We start from the raw sequence: 22,238 nt of genomic DNA on the forward strand, positions 1-22,238 counted from the left end.
ACGACCACAAAACTACCATAACAATTCTACTCCAATGCTTTTAGAAGAAAACTTTGATCCAACCATCATACCCGGAAACTCCCCCTGTACAACGATTAGGAGACCTCACGCTACGGGTTCAATTACCCAACCACCTAACACCTATCCAACCATCACTAATTCACCCACTCGCACGGGTCCCCCATTTGCTGGCCCTGCTTTTTCAAAACGACAGGATGAACGGAAAAGTATTACTAATAATGCTTGGCCAACTACTCGCTGCGGAAGACCACGCATCCCTCCTCAACGACAGAAACACTAACTCTCCAACTATTATCTTAAAAGACTAACATTTTACCTAAATCTTACTTAACGAATTTCTATAACCATATTCCTAACTGATTCATTTGAACTATGACTATTCTCTCCAGATACTGTACAATGTACTCTGGGAGATAGAGCTCGGCGTTTGGATAAGAAATAATCACTTTATTTATTTTTATCCATAAACGAAAATTATCCGGGAAAAAACGATTATTTTACATGTTAAATTTCTATATAGCCGTGGATAATATCCATGGATAAACAGTTAATCGTAATTTTTATGGTTAATCAAAACTTTAGCGGTTAATTTATCTGTTTCGCCGAGCTCTACTGGGAAAAAAACGATGTTATATATATATATATATATATTGTGATGCATGCCATCCCCTCCAGGGGCGCGCGGTGATAGAAATGTAACGGGAGCTTGTAAGACACTTCTAGACGCGCAAGCTTGATAGACAGAAATGTGAATTAAAGTGAGTTTTTAATCTAACCCCATCGGGCTCATTATTAACAACTTAACATCCTCCACAAGGACCTAAAAGCTATTTAAACAATAATTGTAAACAACTTTAAGCTCCAGACGACCGTATCTGAAGCAGGACTCATGGCCTTGGATGGATCCAGCCATAGAATCGACGACCCAAATACCAACCCTGGGGGTTGAACATGAACTCTTCCAGCCTTTCATTAAAGCGGAACTAGATAAGGTCCTAAGGGGTATAAAGCAGGAAAAGGCAGAAGGCCCAGATGATGTGCCAAACGAATTTTTAAAAGTGCTAGGTCCGACGGTTCAAGGGAACTTTCTGAGCCTTTTCAACGACATTCGGGAGACTAACGACATCACCGGAGCCAACGGAAAGGCGCTACAAACTATACATCTTGCTGTGGCTAAACCAACTAATGTCCTGGCTGGAATCTCGTAGCGCCTTGGGTGACATGCAAAATGGCTTTCGACCTAACCACTCCCTGGTGGACAACATTTTTGTCCTAACCAACCTCATCAAGACAGCACGAATGGAAGAGTGTGAACTGTAAGTCGCCTTCCTAGACCTGAAATCAGCATATGATAGCATACAATACCCAGTCCTGTGGGAGGCCATGAGGCACGTGGGTATCACGGAAGCCATCATAATCCACATTGGGGAAATCTATAATGGCGCCACCGTTTGCATTCAGTGGGAAGATGTCGTCACCGATACCGTGGTCGTGACTGTCGGGGTCAAACAAGGATGCCCTCTCTCATCCCTCCTGTTTGCTCTGGTGCTTGAAGAACTTGAGAGTCGACTCCGGGCAACAGGTTGGGGCTTCCATCTGCCATGGCCGCTTTCCAACAGAACATAAGCGAACATTCCCGGTTCCTTCTTCGCTGATTATATCGGCCTCGTTGCGAACTCTGAAGGGAACCGGTAGATTCAGCTCAACGTTTCAGGAAAATTTACAAAAGACAAGGCGTTGTGTTTCGGCACGACAAAATCGGGGGTTAAGGACTTCGCCCCAAAATCACTTCAAATATAGCGCCCCTCAACCGCGCGCTTCCTCATCGACAATACGCTCCGCCAAGAGATGGACGAGACGCGGTACCTTGGAGTAGTGACGTGACGATTATCTTGACACTACCAATCAAACGAGGGTCACTAAGGCGCGTATGATCGCAAAGAGGCGATATGCCTACCAGAGGTGACCTGGACCACCCTGGAACGCAAACCACGGGCAGTCGGGAAGGTGGCTCTGGGTGTAAACTGGATTTTCTCGATACAAGTTAGAGATGAGTCTTGGGCCCGCTAAAGGCGGGCGTACCCGATGGAGACCACCTCGAGGCGGGTCGGGTTTTCGATATCGAAGTTTTTGGCAGGTCAGGTTGGGTCGGGTTTAATTTTATAATTGGCCGGGTCGGACTTTTTAAAGCGGTCGGGCTTTTTATATATAAGTGATCATGATTTCAAGTTTCTATTTTATTCGCAACAGCAAATATCTACATACAGTAAGCGAATCATCATGTTAAGCATACTCTTGGCACGTTCACTAATTTTTAACCATTTCTCAAAGAGTTCCAAGCGCCATCTACTGATATTTCGTACAAGCGTATACTATAAACATAAAAAGGTTTTCGGGTCGGGTCGGGTTTCAATTTTATCGGGCTGGTTCGGGTCTGGTTTATCATTTTAAAAATTTAATCGGGCCGGGTCGGATCGGGTTTTCGTAATAAATAATTTTGGTGAGCCGGGTCGGGTAAGGTTTCCATTTTGTATTTTTTAATCGGGTTGGGTTGGGTTGGGTCAGGTCGGATCGGGTCGGGCTTTAAAAAGAGCCGGCTTGACTCATCTCTAGTACGTGTCTCCGAGCCAGTCCGAACCGGCAGATAAGAGAGGTGTACGACTCCAGGCCACCATACGCAATGAATTAGACGTAATGCTGGTTGAAAACTGTTGACTCAGTAAGATGAGCCTTTGCGGAAACGATTACGACCTTTTCTTCGTCTTTGATTATATCGACGGAATCCTGGTCTACTTCATGCTTCGAAGTACTTGGTCTAGACTGGAGATCTGATAGCCACGGTGGCCGTTTCCACAAAAGGCTGTGGTTCGCCAACTCTTCGACGGAGCATCAGCTGGATTCTCTTCATTGCCAGCTCACGAGAATTCCCAAGTGTGACCTTCGGCTCTTTCATTGGCATTCGCACCACGAATCTTCCAGGTTCATATCTATAAAGGTGTTTCCGAAAATCTTCCTCACAATCCTTCTCCTTTTGCGTCATATGCTGTTTCTTTGAGACCTGTTCCACCGCCCAAAACCTACTCATGGTTTTTTCAAGTTTGAGTAAGTGGTGAATTTGAATTCTTGGTTGTTAAAGTCCAGTTGAACCCGAAACAATCCATCCTAGCTTTGAATGTATAGCATCTCGGGACGTAGAATTGCCGATTCGTTTTCCATTTCGCGGTATCCTGAAAAATGCGTCAGCTCCCAAGAGGATATCCACATCAGCCGGTATGTTGAAACCACGATCTGCTAGCTTGGGGTTATTGAGGTGACTCCAATTTCCTGTGTAGTATATCCTGACAGGAACTTGGCAAGTAATTTTGTTGAGTACGTAGGCGTTGACGAAGAACTTATCTATGTTCTTAGAGTCGAAATATGGCTTGAAATGTACTTGGGTGAATCCTCTTTGTTCTGCCGAGTTGAATCGAACCTAGTTAAACTACCTCTTTGTTGACTCTTCCTCTTTCAAGACCCAGCTGTCCAATACAAGATTCAGATATGCATCCGCCATCTAGTATAAATGTTCGAAACTGACGTCTTTATTCGGATGACGGTGGTAGCCAACATAGCGTCGTACTTCGAAAGACAGACTACTTGAGAATGGAAGCTTTGTACTGGATTTGATTGTTGGCTACTGAACTCTTGAGCTCCGGGCTGTTGATTACCGGATCTTTGAATTGGGTTCTCCGAATGAAGGAGCGAATGATGTTTTCTTTCGTTAGAGCGATGACCAGTTTGGAGACAGTTGAAACAAATTTGGTTTGCTACGCTATAGATCGCCGTTCGGTGAACTTCAATGCGATGAATTTCGGACTACAGAAGCCGGAACAAAATATGCAATTACCACCTGTAGGCTTTATTCCAGTTCTTGCATGCAAAGTGACTGTCTTGCTTTGCCCCCCCCCTTGAGGGTCGTTCCTTGCCGTGGTAAGGGGGCTAGCGCGGGTTGGGGCTAAGCTGACGGGGACTGGTGGGTCTTCGAACGCCAGAAACCGGATGTGTTTCCCCAACCCCAGACTAAACGCGACCCAGTTTTCCCAAATGGTCACGCCTTGCATGGTGGGGAGCTTAAGGTGGTTGTTGACACAAAGGGCCGTTGGCGCAGTTGATTTATCCTGTGACCAGCTCGTCCCGGCGGAGAGACCCCGACCGAAGTGACTGATCCCCCTAACGGTTACACCTTGATGGTGGGGGGCTTAAGGGAATTGTTTGACGTGCGGGCTATGCTGGGTTAAGGTCTCCTATACCAGATTGGTCGTGCTTAGATTCCTAACCGATAGTAACCACCCTCTGTCGAGGTTTCAGGTCCTGACTATGGCCTGTTTAAAACTAGTCCCATCTGTTTGCCGTGGACGGCGACCTGTAAGCCATGCGATGGGAGTCCTGGAGGTTGAGTTTGTTGACATACTGCGGTTAGTTTTCAGACAACACGCCTCTTCGGTCCTTGAGTGTAGTTAGACAGGAGGTCTACGCTAGTCCGACGTAGATCAATCGGCTCCTATACGGGGATTGTAGTCCCCGGTAGGGAGGACTAACTGGGCATCGTGATACTGCTAGTTATCCGTGCCTGGGTATATCTCTCTCATATCACTTATCTTGCTTGCAAGATACCCATGTTGGGCTCCGTGGTGGGCGGTGAGTGGGGTAGATGAAATGTTTTGTTTTTCTTTATGGCTACCGAAAACAACTACCTTGAAACTGGATTCCTCGAGTTTCAAGAAATTTCCGATTCGGAAGACACTGTCTTCCAGAGGTCCAAGCGACCTCGAAATGACTTTCCAGAGGTAGAAGAGGCGGTTAAAGAGAGTGTCGAAGCTACACTCGCTAGGGAATTCCTCGCCCTAGATAGAGTCCTTTGCAACAAGGACAATAAAGTGCAAATGGCAGTTGCACAGAAGATCAGGACGGTCTTCAAAGCGGTGGAGACCATGGTATACACCAGTCACCTGGAACTTGCTAGGGTGCAGGGTGCTTTTGAACAACTTAATGAGACTGTGAAAGATCTCAGAAAGCAGAAAATGAGCTTCGCTACTGTTGCAGCCAGTAATGTAAGTTCAAAGGTTCCTGAAATTACCAAGGGCAGGAAAAAGTCCACCGTTAAGAAAGGGGGACCGAAGGTTCCGCCAAGGGGAAAAAATGTGGTACTGCTCTATCCCACAGAGCAAGGTGAGACTTCTAATTCTCTCAAGAAGAGATTAGAGAAGGAGGTTGATCCCTCCAAACTGCAAATAAGTGTTCAGAGTGTCCGGTCCTGTAGGAATGAGGGTCTGGTGGTACAGGTCAAAACCGCTGAGGATATGGAGAAGCTGAAGAGGGGAATCAGCGATTGTGCTGCCTTGGCAGACAAAGTTAGTGTTAGAGCTCCAAAGCTCAATAACCCTAGGGTTATCCTTTACGGTGTTGATGAGGACATCGTAAAGGAAGAAATTGTTGCTAAGCTTATAAGCAACAATAAGCTCTCCTGCAAGGAGACGGATATTGTCCCTAAGTTCTCGCTGAGGAACAGGAAGGGTGGTGTTAACTGGGTGCTGGAGGGGCCTCCAGCCCTGCTTAATTCGTGGAAGGCGAAAAAGAAGCTCAATTTGGGCTACTCTGTGGTTGGAGTCAAAAGTTATGTGTATCTTCCAAGATGCTTTAAGTGCATGAAGATTGGACACATAGAAGGTGGGTGCATTGAGAATAGAAGGTATTGTTCCCTATGCTCAGAGGATCACAGCTACAAGGATTGTAAGAGTGATCTTAAAACTTGCAGAAACTGTGCCCTGAGTAATAGGGACAAGAATACCAAACACAACACTGCGCATTCAGCCCTGGATGGCCAGTGTCCTGTGTATAAGAAGGAGTTGGAGTTTCTAAAGAGTAGAACCAACTATGGAGGTGAGTAGGAAGCTAAGCTGTCTGCAGGTCAACTTAGGCAAGGGCAAAACTGCAACCTCTGCGCTTAGGCAGTCTTGCCAGGAAGGCTCTATAGACATTGCCTTACTACAGGAACCATATGCAATTAACGGTCGGGTAATAGGTTTACCCATGGGAACAAGGATCGTATGTTCCCAGGACAATCCAAAGGCAGCTGTAGCTGTCTTCAACCCTCAGGCACAAGTGATCGTGCTCTACGAAGACTCTCACATGGTTGTGGTGGACGTGCTTTTGGGGAATCTAAGCTTATGCCTGTTCTCCATTTACATACCACCAAATGATGACATTGAATTCCATATCGATAAGATTGCGAATCAATTGGAAGTACAGAGTGGAAAAAAGGTTATCTTGTGTGGTGACTTTAACGCCCATCACGCGCTTTGGGGATCAAAGCATCACGATGAGAGGGGTAGGTTGTTAATCGACTTGTTCAACTCGTTTGATTTGAATGTCGAGAACGATCCGGGTAGTGGCCCGACGTTCTGGACCGTTAATGGTAAGAGTTGGGTGGATCTTACGGTATCCAGTATGGCAATTGCGAGTAGAGTAATTGAATGGCGTGTCAGCAAAGAGGAAACATGCAGTGATCACAAATACATTTTCTTTGAAATTGGTGATCTTGTCCTGGAGAATGATTCGAATGCAATTCGTGTCAAGGATATCGATCTTGAAAGGTTACAAGATATTATCGTGCCTGACTTGGAGAGGTTGATGGAGTCTCCACTCAACAATGAGGTTGAGGTCGAGGCATGCGCGGTGGAGATTAATAATCTCATTATTGAGCGTTCAAAAGAATGTTCAAGGTTGCGTAAGAATAAGGGGCACAAGTCCACTCCCTGGTGGACGAGCGAACTCAGTGAGAAGAGGAAGGAGTTACGAACGCTCAGGAGGAGGTTCCAAAGAACCAGGGACCATGCAGCCCGGGAGGCGCTAAAGGTCGAGTACCGTCGTGAGTCAAAAAGCTATAAAGCACTTATAGCGGACTCAAAGCTTAAGTCCTGGCAGGATTTCTGCACTAGGGTTTCAAGGGAGGATCCTTTCTCCCTACCCTATAAGTTGGCCACAAAGAAGGTCAAATGTAAGAATGCATTAAATTGCATCAAGAAACCGAATGGTTCTTTGACCTCAGGTATTGAGGAGACGTGGTCTACTCTGATGGATACTCTTTTTAAAGAGGACTCCTTAAATGATGATGAGGAGGTTCATACGACAATAAGGGAGTCATTGCACGAAGACTTCATGAGTCAGAATGATGAGCCATTTACGAGTGATGAGGTCTTGGAGACTATCAACTCTTTTAAGAAGGGCAAGGCTCCTGGTGAGGATGGTATCACCATCGAGCTCTTCAAGATATTTTTCTTAGCTTGCCCAGCGTTGTTTGTCAGGCTTTTCAACACTTGCCTCAGTATGGGATACTTCCCAAAACTTTGGAAGGTTGCTAAGTTAGTTTTTCTTTATAAAGAAGGCAGAGACAGGCAGGACGCTAAGGCCTACAGGCCAATCTCGCTTCTTCCGGTGGTAGGGAAGGTGCTTGATAAGCTGTTGTCAAGAAGGTTGTATTACTTTCTCCACAGCAACAAATTGCTTAGCGATAAGCAATTTGGGTTTAGACATAGTCGATCCACGACTCACTGTCTAACCAATATGGTGAACCAAATCAGGGATAACAAAGAAAATAATTGTCACACCAGTCTGATATCTCTAGATATCGAGGGTGCTTTTGACAATGTGTGGATTCCAGGAATCCTACACGGTTTAAGGAACTTTAAGTGTCCGAAGAACATATATGACACATATGTTAACTATCTGAAGGATAGAGTTGCAGTGGTGAGGGCAGGTAGTACCTGTGTACGGAGAGTACTGACCCGCGGCTGCCCTCAGGGTTCATGCAGTGGACCTCTGCTATTCAATGTGGTTATGGATAGCGCACTGAGGATTGAGTATCCAGAGGATTCTCTAATCCAAGCCTTCGCGGATGACTTGCAGTCATTATTTTGGGGCACGTCCAGGCGTGCTCTCGAAACCACGGGTAAGGTGATCGTGGATAAATTGACTAAGTGGAGCCAAGTCTATAAGCTGAGTTTTTCCATTAAAAAGTCGGCGGCTATCACCTTCGCCGCAAAATGCATAATGAAAAGGCTCCCAATCTATAAGATGGGAGCCGTCAACATTGCAAATGTTGACAAGTTGAAAGTTGTCGGTGTCACCATCGACAGCAAGCTTTCCTTTCTTCCTCATCTCGAGGAAGTAAGTGTCCGGGTGACGAAGCTGGTGCAAAGCATTGCTTGTTTTGCAAAGGTTGAGTGGGGCCTCGACCATAAAGCGTTAAGGACTATCTACAATGGGTGTATTGTGAGAGTAGTGGCTTACGCTTGCGGTGCTTGGTGGAAGAGCACGCAAAATAGTGTGATGGTGAGGAAGTTGAGCTCAATTCAGAGAATTGCGGCCCTTCGTATTACTTGTGCTTACCGGACTGTCTCGAGCGATGCGCTGCGGATCCTTGCTGGTATTCAACCGTTAGACCTGGTGGTGAGTCAGGAAGCTGCTGTGTTCAGGTCCTTTTCTTTTAGGGAAGACAGTAAGCATTGTGGGGTGGAGTTACGTGGTGGTAACTACCTCTACCCAGGCGACCCATGGGAGGACCACCCAGCGGTCAGTAGCAGTATAAACATCACAGAGCAACTACCCAATGGCAATGGGATAGAGGTGTTTACTGACGGTTCGTTATCCGGTCGGGGTGCCGGAGTGGCATTTGCTGTGTACAGAGATGGTGTGGAAGTGTACAATGAGGTCACTCGCATTAATGGTAAGGTGGATGCGTTTTCTCTTGAGCTGTTAGCAATACACGAGGGTATTTGCTGGTTAAGGACGCATGGTCAACGTCCTGGTGATGGTGCAACGGTTTTTACAGATTGTCTTTTTGCTATTAACGCAATAAGCAATCATAAAAACAATCATGGTTTATGCCATGATATCCGTAAGGTGTTAAAACGGATGGAGACTCAAGTCAACTTTACTTGGATAAAGTCGAATGGGACTAAAGCAAAAATAACGCCAAGTGTTTGGGTTTTAATTTTCGCCGCCATCTTAGGGGCTGCCGCCAGCGCCCCTAACCCCGTATGAGCGATTTGCGAACTATCCTAACTTTTAAAATCGCGCAATTTAGGCTTAGGTGTCTTACAACTGGAACGCGCCGCGCGTGCAAAACCATTTTTTTGCGTCTTCAGCAACGCGCGCTTTTACGTTTTTTTTTCTATCTCACCGACTTCTCACCAGGTGTCGCGGCGGACGCGTGCTTTTCGATTTCCCGAAATTTCTTTATTGTATTAAAAATTAACCACTCAATATTTTTTTATGCGGTTTTCGCCATAAATTTTAGTTATTAATGGGCTATAGGGCTATCTAACTGGTTAAAGCTTGACCGTTCCCCTTTAAGTTGAAAACCCGTTTTATCAGAAGTAAATGAACCGAAGTTATCGAAATAGCGCTCAGAATCGGAAGGCGTTTTCCTTATGAAAATCGAGTCAAATAAAAGCTAATTTCCATCCCCGTCTTTTTACGTGATAAATTGCACTTGGGAATTGTGGGTCATGGACTAATTAACAACAGGGACGGTCCGGCCCGGGAAAAAAGTAAAAAGAACAAGCATCGACGCACTCTAGCGGTACTCGCGGGCATAACAGGAAATGCTTGTATAGGCTGGTGATTCAAAATAAGCGGGTGGGGGGGGGGGTAAATAGGGAAAGAAGCTTCCTTGGAATGCTTGGAATTTAAAAGTTGAATCACGAGATTACCATGCGGTGCTAATATATTAGTCTTTTAAATTAATCGTCGTAAAAATTTTTAATGTCGAGCTTTTCCGATCGTACATATAGTAAAATATTCTGCTTACCGTCTGAAAGCAATTCCCAAATTTGTTACGGTAATTATTATTATCATAATATAATATTATTCATAAATTTAAATGATTGTACCAAGGCTTAATAGTTGTTTACCTTTTTTTGATGATGAATAATTTCCGAGATAATTTCGAATCTATCTTACAGTCGGAGGTGGAAAAAATATCATTTAACTATACCAATTATACTAAAATAATAGTTATTTAACGTGATAACATGGATGGTTATGAGAGACGTTTGGGGTTTTCTTTGTAAACAACAATCTGAAAATTCAAATCACAACCATAGATATAAGAAATGTATATAAAGGTCTAGATAAATTTCGGGGCGTCTAAGCCTAACATAAAATACGGAATTGACACCTAGCAGACACCGACGAAGGCACGTGACCAAGAGCGCGAGCTCTCTTAGCATTTTAGTACTAAGTGCTTGACCTTTCCCCAGGCCGTAGTCTTTAGACGCCATCTGTTGGTGACTTTTAGTATAATTTTTAAGCCGAAGAAAATGGCTCTCGCGACGATAGCACGAGCTTTCTTACCGATAGATAGCGCTTTATAAGGATAGCCTGCAGAAATTACGCGTTTCTGCTAGCTGTCACCTCCGTATTCACTCCCTTTGAAATATTTTATCTAGACCTTTATATACGTTTCCTATATCTATGATCACAACCGCTAAAACCGTTAAAAATCTGTTTAATGTTTATGACGTTTGAATCACCAGGATAAGAAATATTTGCCTGGCAACGCTGCTGAACGCGTTAACACTTTTTTTTTGGGTTCTTTATAGGGAAATGTTACAGATCTGGGTCGTCCCTGTTGATAATTAGTCCATGTGTGGGTATAGCTATTTCTATGTATAAAAAATGGTTTCATAAAAACCAAAACGTTCTTTTTTCGGCCTAGGAGCGCGCAAAATTTCAAATTCGAGATAAAAATGTAACTTCATAAGGAAAACGCATCCAACATGGGGAGTATAGCAGTCTGATAACTTCGGTTCATTTACTTCTGGTTTTATTTGTTGATAAAATCTCCATCACACAAAATTTTTATATTTGGTAGAATATTTTTATAATTTTCAAACCTCGCGGTATTTGGTCGAATTAGTTGGTCGTTTTAATAATTCGATTTGACTGTTGGTTTTCAAAAAAAGAAGTATTTGGAGTGTAACAAATACCCAAAAAAGTGCTATTGGACAGCGGTCAGTTTAGAGCCTAGCGCCGCCAATCAAACGCCGCCGCGGCGATATTTTCTATGGCGCTAAACTTCCGCCGCCGATAAATTTAATCCCGCTGGAGGGAACTTTTTTGAGTTTTTCTACTTATCTTTATTTTATTCTTTCAAAAACAGTTCGGAACTTTTTTCAAAATTATCAAATGGGGGGAGTAATTTTTTCCCTTCGAGCCGCCGCCACCGGAAAAAAAACACGCCGCCGAAGATTTTTGAAAAGGCGGCGCACCGTGACGCCGCTGATCCAAATAATATCGGCACCATGGTCAAAGCCAGGATATTTTCCTTTGTATCATTCAACCAAAATTGACGTAGCGGCGGCGATAGGAAAAAATCCGCCCCCCCCCCCCTCGGCCATTTTTTATTAAGAAATTTACATACTTAAAACTTAAGCAATAAAATGTACAGCTCTAAATCGTTATTTCTATATGTCTTAAAAAGGGGTCTTTCTAATACTTCATCCGTCATCGAATTTATTGATGAAATTAAAAAAAAATCTTTGCGTACATGGATCAAGGCTAGATATTTAAGCTTTTCTTGGCCACATGCATTACGAAGGTATTTTAGGCTATCTAGAAAATTGGATAAAACCGAGTACACGATGACGCATTTTTTGTTTGGAAAAATATATTCAAATCAGTTTTATGCTTATTTCATCTTAATGTTACCCGCATCTTCACTAAATAAAATAACTTCTGCAAAAAGACTGAAGAAATGAAAGTCAAGTCTTGTGGTATTGTTTTGCAGTTATCTTCTTTAAGAGGCGAGCCCAGAAAAGAATTTCAGGCCAAATAATCTTTCTTCTCAAGTTGATGACTTTTTTCGTTATTGTAGATGATAATATTATTTTATTCCCTATAAACGAACTCTCGTTATACAGGGTGTTAATTCAAAAACGATACAGAGCTAATAACTCAAAATATAATTAAGGTACGAATTTGAAATGCCAAGGGTGTATAAAGCGTGTAGGGGACATCCAACAATGAAATTTTCAATGATCTTGAACCATGCCTTCAAGGTCATTCAAAATGTATGTTTAAAGACATTTAAAGTCACTCGATGACTTGGGACGAAGGTGGTGCCTTGAGTATTAGCCTAGACGATTATTATTATGATTATCCATTAAGGATAGAAACTTGGTTACAATTTATATTGAAATGGCTTAAATTCCACGGAATGTGACCAACCGGAACCTGACAAATTTTATACCAAACACAAGAAGGTCGTAAAAGGAATAATGATCAAGAGACAACACTTAAAGGAGAACTGTCACCACCCTAAAATTGGTTAAAAACTATTTAAAAGGATAGAGGACGTCCGAAAAGGGTTATAAAAAAAATTATTATTATTTGATTTATTATAAGCAACCAAATTTCGTAATTTTATACCCCCCCCCCTCCCCACTTCCGGCGACTCGAGAATCTCAGAACCGATTGGTGTAACCTACCTGCAGCGCCATCTCGTGAACGAAATATTTTTTCCCCGGTTTTATCGTTTTTCGGTCGAGACTGCCGTCTACTACGACATTCTCCTTGGCTTTTTAACCTAGTTATACTGGTAGAATGTATTTAATCTGGTTTTTAATATGCCTTACACGCCGCCCTTTCTCAAATTTTTGCCGCTTCATTCTTTTGGCGCTGCACGTAGGTTCAACCGCTTTTTCTGAAATTTTTGGAGCCTTTTGATGTAGGTTGCGGAAAAAGTAGGGTAACTTTTTAAATACTTTTCCAATAACTATAAAATTTCAGGGACATAATTATTAATATATTTTCTATCTTTCTGTAAACAAACCTCGTAAATTTTGGTTTTGGTGACAGTTTTCCTTTAAGGGCTGATAAATCGAAAACTACTAATTATAATTAGGCATCCACATTTTCACTAACTAGGTTTAGTGAGGGAATTCGAAATTTGCAAATTATGGGGACATTTTTTTTCAGGTCACTCAAAATTGGGAATGGTTCCAATTAGAAAAATTCTATATGCTTAGCTAAAATTATTAAAGAAAAAGATAAAACTTCGTTAAATTTGCATATATATTTACAATTAAAAAGGCCTAGGCCTAGTGTCTGACAAGTTTCGATCAGCTTTGCCGATCATCTTTGATAGCTTATCGAAACTTGTCAGACACTAGGCCTAGGCCTTTTTAATTGTAAATATATATGCAAATTTAACGAAGTTTTATCTTTTTCTTTAATAATTTTTACTGATTTAAGATCACACAGCGAATGTTTGGCAGCACTAGATTTAAACTCCCGCGAATTCGTAATGTCAAAGTGTTATGATAAATTAAACGTTGTTCGACTTAAGGATATTTTAATATTTAACAAAATAAACAAATTCCCAAATTTTATTTTAGATTAGTCTCTTACAAAGTTGCCTGTAAAATGAACAATTTGTGTTTTTCAGTATTTCGCCCACTTTGCGATTTTTAAACAATTCTTATAATGTTATTCCAAAATGGTCTCTCCTGTTGCGGCAGTTAAAACAACTCTTACTTTTAAAAAAACAATGAAACTGGAGAAGATCACACGGTATAAATTTATTATTTGGAAACGTTTCGAGCCGTGGCCCTTAATCAATCCACTTGTTTAAGCCTATTAATATAAATTTAAAAAACACGATATTTTAAAGCATGTCGCGTGAGGCACTTGTGTGACAAAAAAAAAGGAAGAACGTGAAACAAAACAGATACCAAATGGAATAAATACTACAATAAAAATATAATTTTAAACATTAAGTAGACATTATCCCATTTTATCGAGTGAGAGTCATTTTCCCAAATATGCTTCGCAATAACATTTGTCAAATCACAGTTCTTTACACAAATTGTATCTAATTTTATCAAATAAGCAAACGGAGACAGCCTCCAGCACCCAAAAAGTCAGATGAAGACGCAATCCGTAAGACTATATACAGGGTGTTTCAAAAGGTTACGCAAAAATTGTAAGGAGTTGCAGCAGGGAAATTCGAACATTGAGGTTTGGGTTCGTGTGGTAGGTAAAAAAGGACTTTGCAAACAAATCGAGGTAACCAGCGTAAAAAAAAGTAAACTTAAACAGTATTTAAAGTCCCTGCTGCTTGGTTTGGCGCTTGTTTCAGCCTACTTCCAGGGGCTAGTAGGCCACACTTTGAAGCTCTCTGGCGCTCTTTTAACTCATCGTAGGAAAATAGAAAAAAACAGGCATACTTCTCAACTCACCCCCTGCAATTCCTTAAAAATTTTGCATAACCTTTTGAAACACCCTGTATATTCAAGGTCCACACTGGCGTTTTAAATATTTGTGTGAAAATGGTGTAGCTCCTCCCTTTCCATATCTCGTGATGGCTCTTGATTTCCATTTCTATTTCCGGAGCTCAGGTGGGAAACATTGCAGATGGTTTGTCTGTTAAAACAGGCTTAGACAGCTTTATTACCATTGAAACCTGAATATATAAAAAAAACTTTATGAGTTTAATGCCTTTAGATACATCACTTTCTGGTTTTGAAGCATAGGTCAACGCCAAGAGCTGGGTTCGAGCTCACCTCACTGAATTCGTATATGAGCTTACGGTTGGTCTCGGGCTCACCTTGGGCTCACCAATTATTGGCCGGGTCTCGAGCTCGAGCTCGCAATCTAAATTTCCCCGCCGATGTGAGGTCTCGAGCTCAGTAGATTTAAAACTTACAAACTGTCTTGGGCTCGGACTCACTGTAGTTATAAATATGCGAGCAGTCTTGGGCTTGCACTCACCATATTTTCAAATTGACGGGTGGTATCGGGCTCGGGCTCGGGCTCGGGCTCTGGCCGGGCTCGCAACAACTACAATTCGACGTGTGATCTCGGGCTCAGGTTCACTATAGTTACTTACAAATAAAATGGTGGCCTCGAGCTCGGTATCACTATGTTTTAAAACTACTAAAGGCTCAAGCTCGAGCTCGATGTTTCGTCGCACAATTTATTTATTTAATTTAATAATTAGTGTTTTCAAGCTCCATTCCGGCATCACTGGCACACCTGGTAGACAGCCGGAGGTGGTCAGGCAGCCCTGAGCCCGGGAATCCAGACCGCTCTAGGCCGCGCTAGCTTCTAATGCTTTTTTGCCAAAATAAATTTCGAACGTGGGCTTAGGGCTAAACAATATCGCGAATTGAAAGGAGATAGAGCTCATCCTCAGATACGGAAATAGTATTCAAATCGGTCTTGGTCTCGGGCTCGGGCTCGGGCTCAATCGTAATCGTGAATTGAGCTCGGGCTCACCTCAGAGTATGTCGAGCTCAAGGTTGAGCTCTTAGTACGTTAATTTTTAATACGGGCTCGGGCTAGAGCTCCAAGTAATGTGAATCATGAAATGGGCTCAAGCTCGAGCTCGAAGTAATTTGTATTTTATATAACAGGGGTTCACTAGTTACAATATGCATTCCACAATACCTCAGCTCGAGCTCGGTTTTAACGTGAAAACCTTTTGGTCTCGTCTCAGGCTCACAATATTTATTTAAAATACCTGAGCTTGGTCTCAAATTGAGCTCGGGATCACCTTGTGAGCCCGAGCCCATTAGCCTATGCTGTGAAGTCGCTAATAATAGACGTGAAATCTATTTCCTGGAGGACATTATCAACCGAATGTTTAATGATTTTAATCTGTATATGAGCGTTCTCCACTGCAGTCCGTCACCAGTGTAAACAAAAAATAATTCGCAAAGCTATTTCAATGTTAGGGAATGTGGAATCCGAATTGTCGGTTTTAATCTTGGAATAAATACTCGACATAGACATTCGTGTATTTTTTTTCCGAAATGGTGAAATTTCAAAATTAGTTCCACTTTGACCAGATTTTTATAGTGGCGTGGAAAGATTTCGACATTGCCGCGAAATTTTTTCCCAATTTATTTTCTGTAGTATTACCAATTTAAAATAGAAATATCTTTAAATAAAAAAAAGAATAATAAAATAAATAATTTGAAGTTACGAATGGCATTTAGGTTGAATTTAGGCTTAGCTTTTAATCTAAGAAATAGTAATAATGAAATAAGCTCACCCTGTTGACAAAGAGTCCGCCGTTCCCATAATCGAGACGTAAATGATCTGGCCATCGGAATGGTCATCGGACAAGCTAGCGTATATCAAGTACCGTCAAGTTTCCTATTGCGCCACAAAAATACCTTATTAATTCAAATTACAGAGTGCCAATGGTCAATTAAACTTTGCCATAAAATAGTTCATCGTGTACCACAGATGGTTGATGATCATGGTCTCACTGAATTTGGCTTGGAAGTGACACCTGCCACGTGCTCTTACAAGTTAGAACCCACCGCTGAGATGTCCGCTACAATTGGAATCCAGATAAAAATCATTAGAAATGTACCTTATATATAAGTTTTCTTTAGCACAATACAACTTATTTCAATAAATTTTGCTTAGTACGACATACGTTAAAAGTTTCCAAGTGGTCTTTGGATCCAGCTCCGGATATTATCAACAGCTAGGGTACTTCAAAAGTTACAGCTGATAATATAACTTCACGTTGAGCATGGAATAATAACTATGTAGTGTCTTTTGTACAGAACCCCAATGGCACGGTCATTATCATCGAAAAGAACCTACCATTAAAATTAAGAAAGGGCAAAAATGATGCAACAAAAGTAATTGAAACAAAATTTTGTATTTACCGAGGGAACGAAACCATACGACACAATTTCCAGGTAGGGTCTGCCATAGGTTGCCTTAGGAATGCCCTTTTCGGTACTGCACCTGGAACCATTTAGAAATGTGGCTTGGTTCGATAGAAAACCTATAAAAAACGAACCCATTATCAAGCCCATAGATGTCGTAACAAATTTTCTAAAGCACAGGGTCCTGCTTCTAAACTAATCATGGACAAATAAACTACTCGAATATTTTGCGATATTGGAAAGCGTTCCACCCAAATATTAAACACGTGCACAATATAATAAGTGAACGAAGTTAAGCCTAATACCTTTAGCACGTGCTTGGTATTTGGGTGAATCAGTTCTTGATTATCTCGGTCGCAGCACTAGCGAGTGATGCTTTTTTCCTTATGATTCAAGTTAATTAATTTAATTTTCCAACCTTTAATTGCTAACGCGTATTAACGAAAGCAAATTTTCGTTTGTGAATATCATTTCAATGGGGCTAACGATAATTTTATGTCGTTATATCTTGGTGGAGTTACCGGTGTATTAGTCAATCGTAACGACTGATATTTAAGACAGTGTAAGAACGATTTTCCCTAGATTGAGATACATTAAAAATATTAAGGCTATCGTGAGTTCTACTGCACCCAAAAGCCAATTTGGTTTTGTATTTCCTTATTTTATCGTAACAACTCTAGATAGAACGAAACGAATTGCGGCAGTTCAATTTGATTCGTAATTAATTATAAGTTTTAATAAATTTGGAAAATGCGTCGATTCCGAAAGTCGGTGGTAAAATTCGGCATAATTTCCTGTTTTGTTAGATGTTTGTTTCCTAAGTATTCTCGATATGCGTAGGATATCATCAAATGTTGTTGCTAACAAGACAATTCAAGAATCAACTATAGGAGTATGAACAAATCGAGACGCAATCATGGATTTATATTAAAAATTAGATTATCAGAATCTAAGCAGAATGTAAGAATAGACTCCTTTAATCCTGCTTGGTAAATAATTCCAAAGCCTACGCCGCGCCGGGTGACTAAAAAGGTCTAGAATATTTGATCCGATTGATCCTAAATAACTTAAAATATTGAAATTTCACATCTTTATTAGTGTTATTTAACGTATATTTTTTGGCAATTCATGTATTCTTAAAATAATTATAAGTTATTTTTTCGTCGGTTAAATTGAGAAATTGCTCGTCAGTTGATGATAGTGCTCAGCATTCGATTAATTTTTATCCACGAATAAAATAAGCTCGGCGATTTTTAAATAATATTTATTTAAATAACCAATAGTTGAATAAAAATAGTAAAATGTTTAAATAATAGAAAGTGAATAAGCCTATTATTTAAATAAATACCACTTTTATTCAAATAAATGCTTGGTTGCGTAAAAAACATAATTAAATAAGTTAAAATGATATTCTTTTTACCAACGTTTTTTAAATAAATCGGAAAATTTGTGGATAATGAATAAACAATTTCGAGCACTAGTTAATGATATATAATATTTTGGGCAAGCACTACGACAAGGGGATTTCATACAGTGCTTATTTTAAGGATTTTTTAGAACTACCCAAAATAAAACTTTTGCAAAAATTTAGTTTAGATTTTCACCACTACCCAAAATAATTTACAGAACTAAACTATTTGGTATAGTACACAATTTTAGAACTACCCAAATGGGGCAGAACTGGCCACTAAAGTACGCTATATGAAAGTACTATATGAAAAAGCATATAATTTCAAGGAATTTTCTTTGTAGCCTCCCAAAATCACGTTACTGACTAGGCAGGGTATAGGAAAGTGCTTAGAGCCCGCACTTTCGAAGGGCCCAGATTCTAAATTAAGGTTTCCTTACAATATAGTAAAAAATAAAATGCAACATTCGGGCCCGGTTAGAAGCCTTTGGCCCGATAAACTACTAACGCGGCCCTGGAGCCGCCAATAAACTTGCTCTACGGGAAAAATAAGAGATTAGGAAATTCCTGCGTTACAACACCTATGTAAGAAATGCAATATGGTAAAATGGGAACTTATAATTTTGAGGACTGTACATATAAAATGTTGTATCTCCACTACAGAACACAAAGGCGTTTTGAGGCGGTGATCTCATCGGCTCCATTCGTCCGTGAGACTCCACAATAGAGAATTGAAGAGTGGTACGTCCGGGAGCCCTCGTATGAGATTGATGGGTGATTTCCCCATTCCCCCTTCAACAGTGACTCGAAACGCGCCCCTATAAAAGATACGTTCGATAATATTTTAACAAAGTAGATATTGTTAAGTGACTACAGCATTTCCCTCCAATGAAAATAGATTCTTTTGTCAGCTTGACTACCAATAGCATTGAAGCTTAGGTGGTTCTTTTGGAACATAAGGCTTGTTATTCCTTATGAACAAATCATTATATTTATCCTATGTATTCCGCGATGATATAGTGTATAGAGTGTGTAGTACAATCAAGTATGTACAGGGTGTTTCAAAAGGTTATGCAATAATTTGAATGTGTTGTAGCGGGTGAGTTGAGAAGTATGCCTGTTTCTTTCCCACTTTCCTACGATGAGTTAAAAGAGTGCCATACAGCTTCAAAGTGTGGCCTACTGTCCCTGGAAGTAGGCTGCAACAAGCGCAAAACCAAATAGCAGGTAAATGCAAACATTAAGGTTTGGGTTCGTGTGATAGGTAAAAAAGGACTTTGTAAAAAAATCGAGGTAACCTGCGTAAAAAAGTAAACTTAAACAGTATTTAAAGTCCCTGTTGCTTAGTTTTACGCTTGTTGCAGCCTACTTCCTGGGGCTAGTAGGCCACACTTTGGAGCTCTCTGGCTCTCTTTTCACTCATTGTAGGCAAATGGGACAAAAACAGGCATACTTCTCTGCAAATTTTTCCATAACCTTTTGAAACACCCTGTATAACACCACATTCAGCTAATTGGCAAATTCCTTAAACTAGATGAAAGCCTCGATGAAAGACTTGTTTCGAGCGCTGTGCGATTAGTGGTTTAAGGCAATCAAGTTGGTTATCGAGCATCAAATTTTTTCATCGAATATTCGAGTCGAGTAATCGAGTACTTGATTAAGGGAAAATTTTCTCTTATTCAAGTCGAGTAACTAAAAAAAACCTAGAGTCATATTTTTAACGAGTCGGGTTATCAAGTAGTTGATTAGGAGCTGGAGTGTAAAGTAGCATTCAATGACGTTTATTGGCCCCCAAAAAGTGGTAAAAACCCCTCTTTGAACTTTGAAACAACGAGGATAGAAAAAACAAATACTTGAAGATATTAGAGAGCCGCTTATTCGAGTAATCGGGTTCCCGAATGTGCAATTTTTTTTGGTACTCGGTAATCGACGAGTATTCTCCGATTACTTATTCGAGGTAAAATGGCCGAGTACTCAATGATGTTCGAGTACTCGCCTTAATTCCGGCAATCACGGACATGGCTCGATTTCATCGGTGGATGGCTTGACTATTCAGGCATCGTAGAGGTCGGGGATGGTTAACTTTTATTCAATAGATAAAGCTCTCAAAATTATTCGTAAAATGTTTTGATCAAGTAAATTATATTTCTGTATTATCCGATTAATTTTTTGATAAATTTGTAAAATTAATCGGAAAAACGACGTTTTTTTCGATAAAAAGCTCAAATTTTACGAATAATACATGTTTTTTAATCGTTTTCCGAAATATTAACCGGTAAATTTCTTTGTTTACATTTTTCCCCCAAAAAATTCCATTTAATCATGGATAATGATTAACCGTTACCGACCTCTAAGGCATCGGTTCTGCTCCCAGATTCGGGTTTCTGGCTGGAAAGTCCAAATAGTAGATTTTATAAAATGTCTTTACGCTTAGTTCATAAGCTCTTTAGTGGGAGATTAAACGGATCCACAGCTGAAGCGGGGAGGCAACATTTCAACAAGATGGCCAAGGTTATTTTATAAAAATAACTATTCATCGCGCGTCCACGATGGTCTTTAACGGGGTTCATTTACAGGAGTATTTAGCACGGAATTTTTTATTTTAACGGCATCTAGTCCGAGTTCAAGATCACGAACTTTCAGCATCCAAAGCCACACCAGAATTGATCTTTTTCCAGCGCATTCTCAGTTTTTACCTTTCGGGATAGTTTACTATTTCAAAACACTATGTCAGAGTGCACGAAGGGTACGGCAAATTACCACGGGGGTGCAATACTATTGAGAGCCAGAAGCTAACTTAGTCTATTACAATGGGGTTGGCTACCAACCTTGAAACGTATATTTACATAGTGATATGTAGTTGGCTGGACCGGATATTGGCTAAAGCGCCTGAATAAAATGCTTATAATCCTTGCGCTATTGAAAAGGTTACCATGGAAATGAAATCACGTGATCGCGAGGCACGAGCTAAACTTGACATGGGCAAAGCCAGAAACGCGCGAGGAATTCTCACTAACTTCCGTTTCCCATCAGTAAAGTTGATGACGCGTATTTCGTCACGGAGTTGTAAGGGACGTAATTTACGTCATATCCCGTGAACAAGGTTTCATTAACGAAAATGCTTTTATGGCATACTTATGAGTGATTATGTTACATATGGTACTACCTAACATCACTTTTTCGGAGTCATGAAAAAAATATTTGTAAAGTGTATGTTTATTCTTTGAATTTAACAAAACAGTCTTAAACAAAAAACATTCCCAAGAAATATTTTCTCATATTAATATTTTTATGTGAGACATAGATCTGCAGTGAAACATTTAGCGTTTGAAGGGTCGCTTTCCTGATGTCCAAACGTTCTTGCAAGTTCATAATTTATATCCAGAACCTGAACAGCGCACTTTTACGTGAAAACAGTTTGCTACTCGTTTAGACTGCGATTTCAAGATACGGTTCTTCGAGATTTTCGCGAAAATATTGGAAGTGTATTAAATTTGGTGAACCAGGTAACACAAATATTAACATTTTTGCATATACTCGATCAAACATCAGAACCACAAGCGACGAGCTGAGATTGTCTGGATTGACCTTGACCATCAATAATGATCAATAATGTTTCGTGATTTTCAAAGTACAGACATACATTTGAATCTATTCAAACACTTGAACATTTACAAGGAGACGACCCGAGGTGATATTCACCCATTTGGTTCAAACTCGGGTATAGTGTACACCTCCATGTACCTTAAAACACCTGCAAGGGAAAAGTTGCGACGGGCTTTCGTTTTGCCATGGCAACCGATAACGTTTTTGACAACATGATTTGGAATTATTTCTATTGAAAATAAAATGGAAATCTGAAGGATTTTAAGGGTCCCTAAATTGACCAAATTGCATTTAAACTTGATTAAATTAAATTTTTAAAATCAATTTAATTTTTTTAACGTTTTTGAAATTTCAAAAAAAAAAATCATTTTTTAAAAGGTTTCACAGGGGGGGACCCTTAAAATCCTTCAGATTCCCATGTTATTTTCAAATCATGTTGTCAAAAACGTTTTCGGTTTCCATGGCAAAAC

The sequence above is a fragment of the Leiobunum rupestre genome, chromosome 11 (genome assembly GCF_980474605.1).
Source record: "Leiobunum rupestre chromosome 11, qqLeiRupe1.1.hap1, whole genome shotgun sequence".
Taxonomy (NCBI): Eukaryota; Metazoa; Arthropoda; class Arachnida; order Opiliones; family Sclerosomatidae; genus Leiobunum; species Leiobunum rupestre.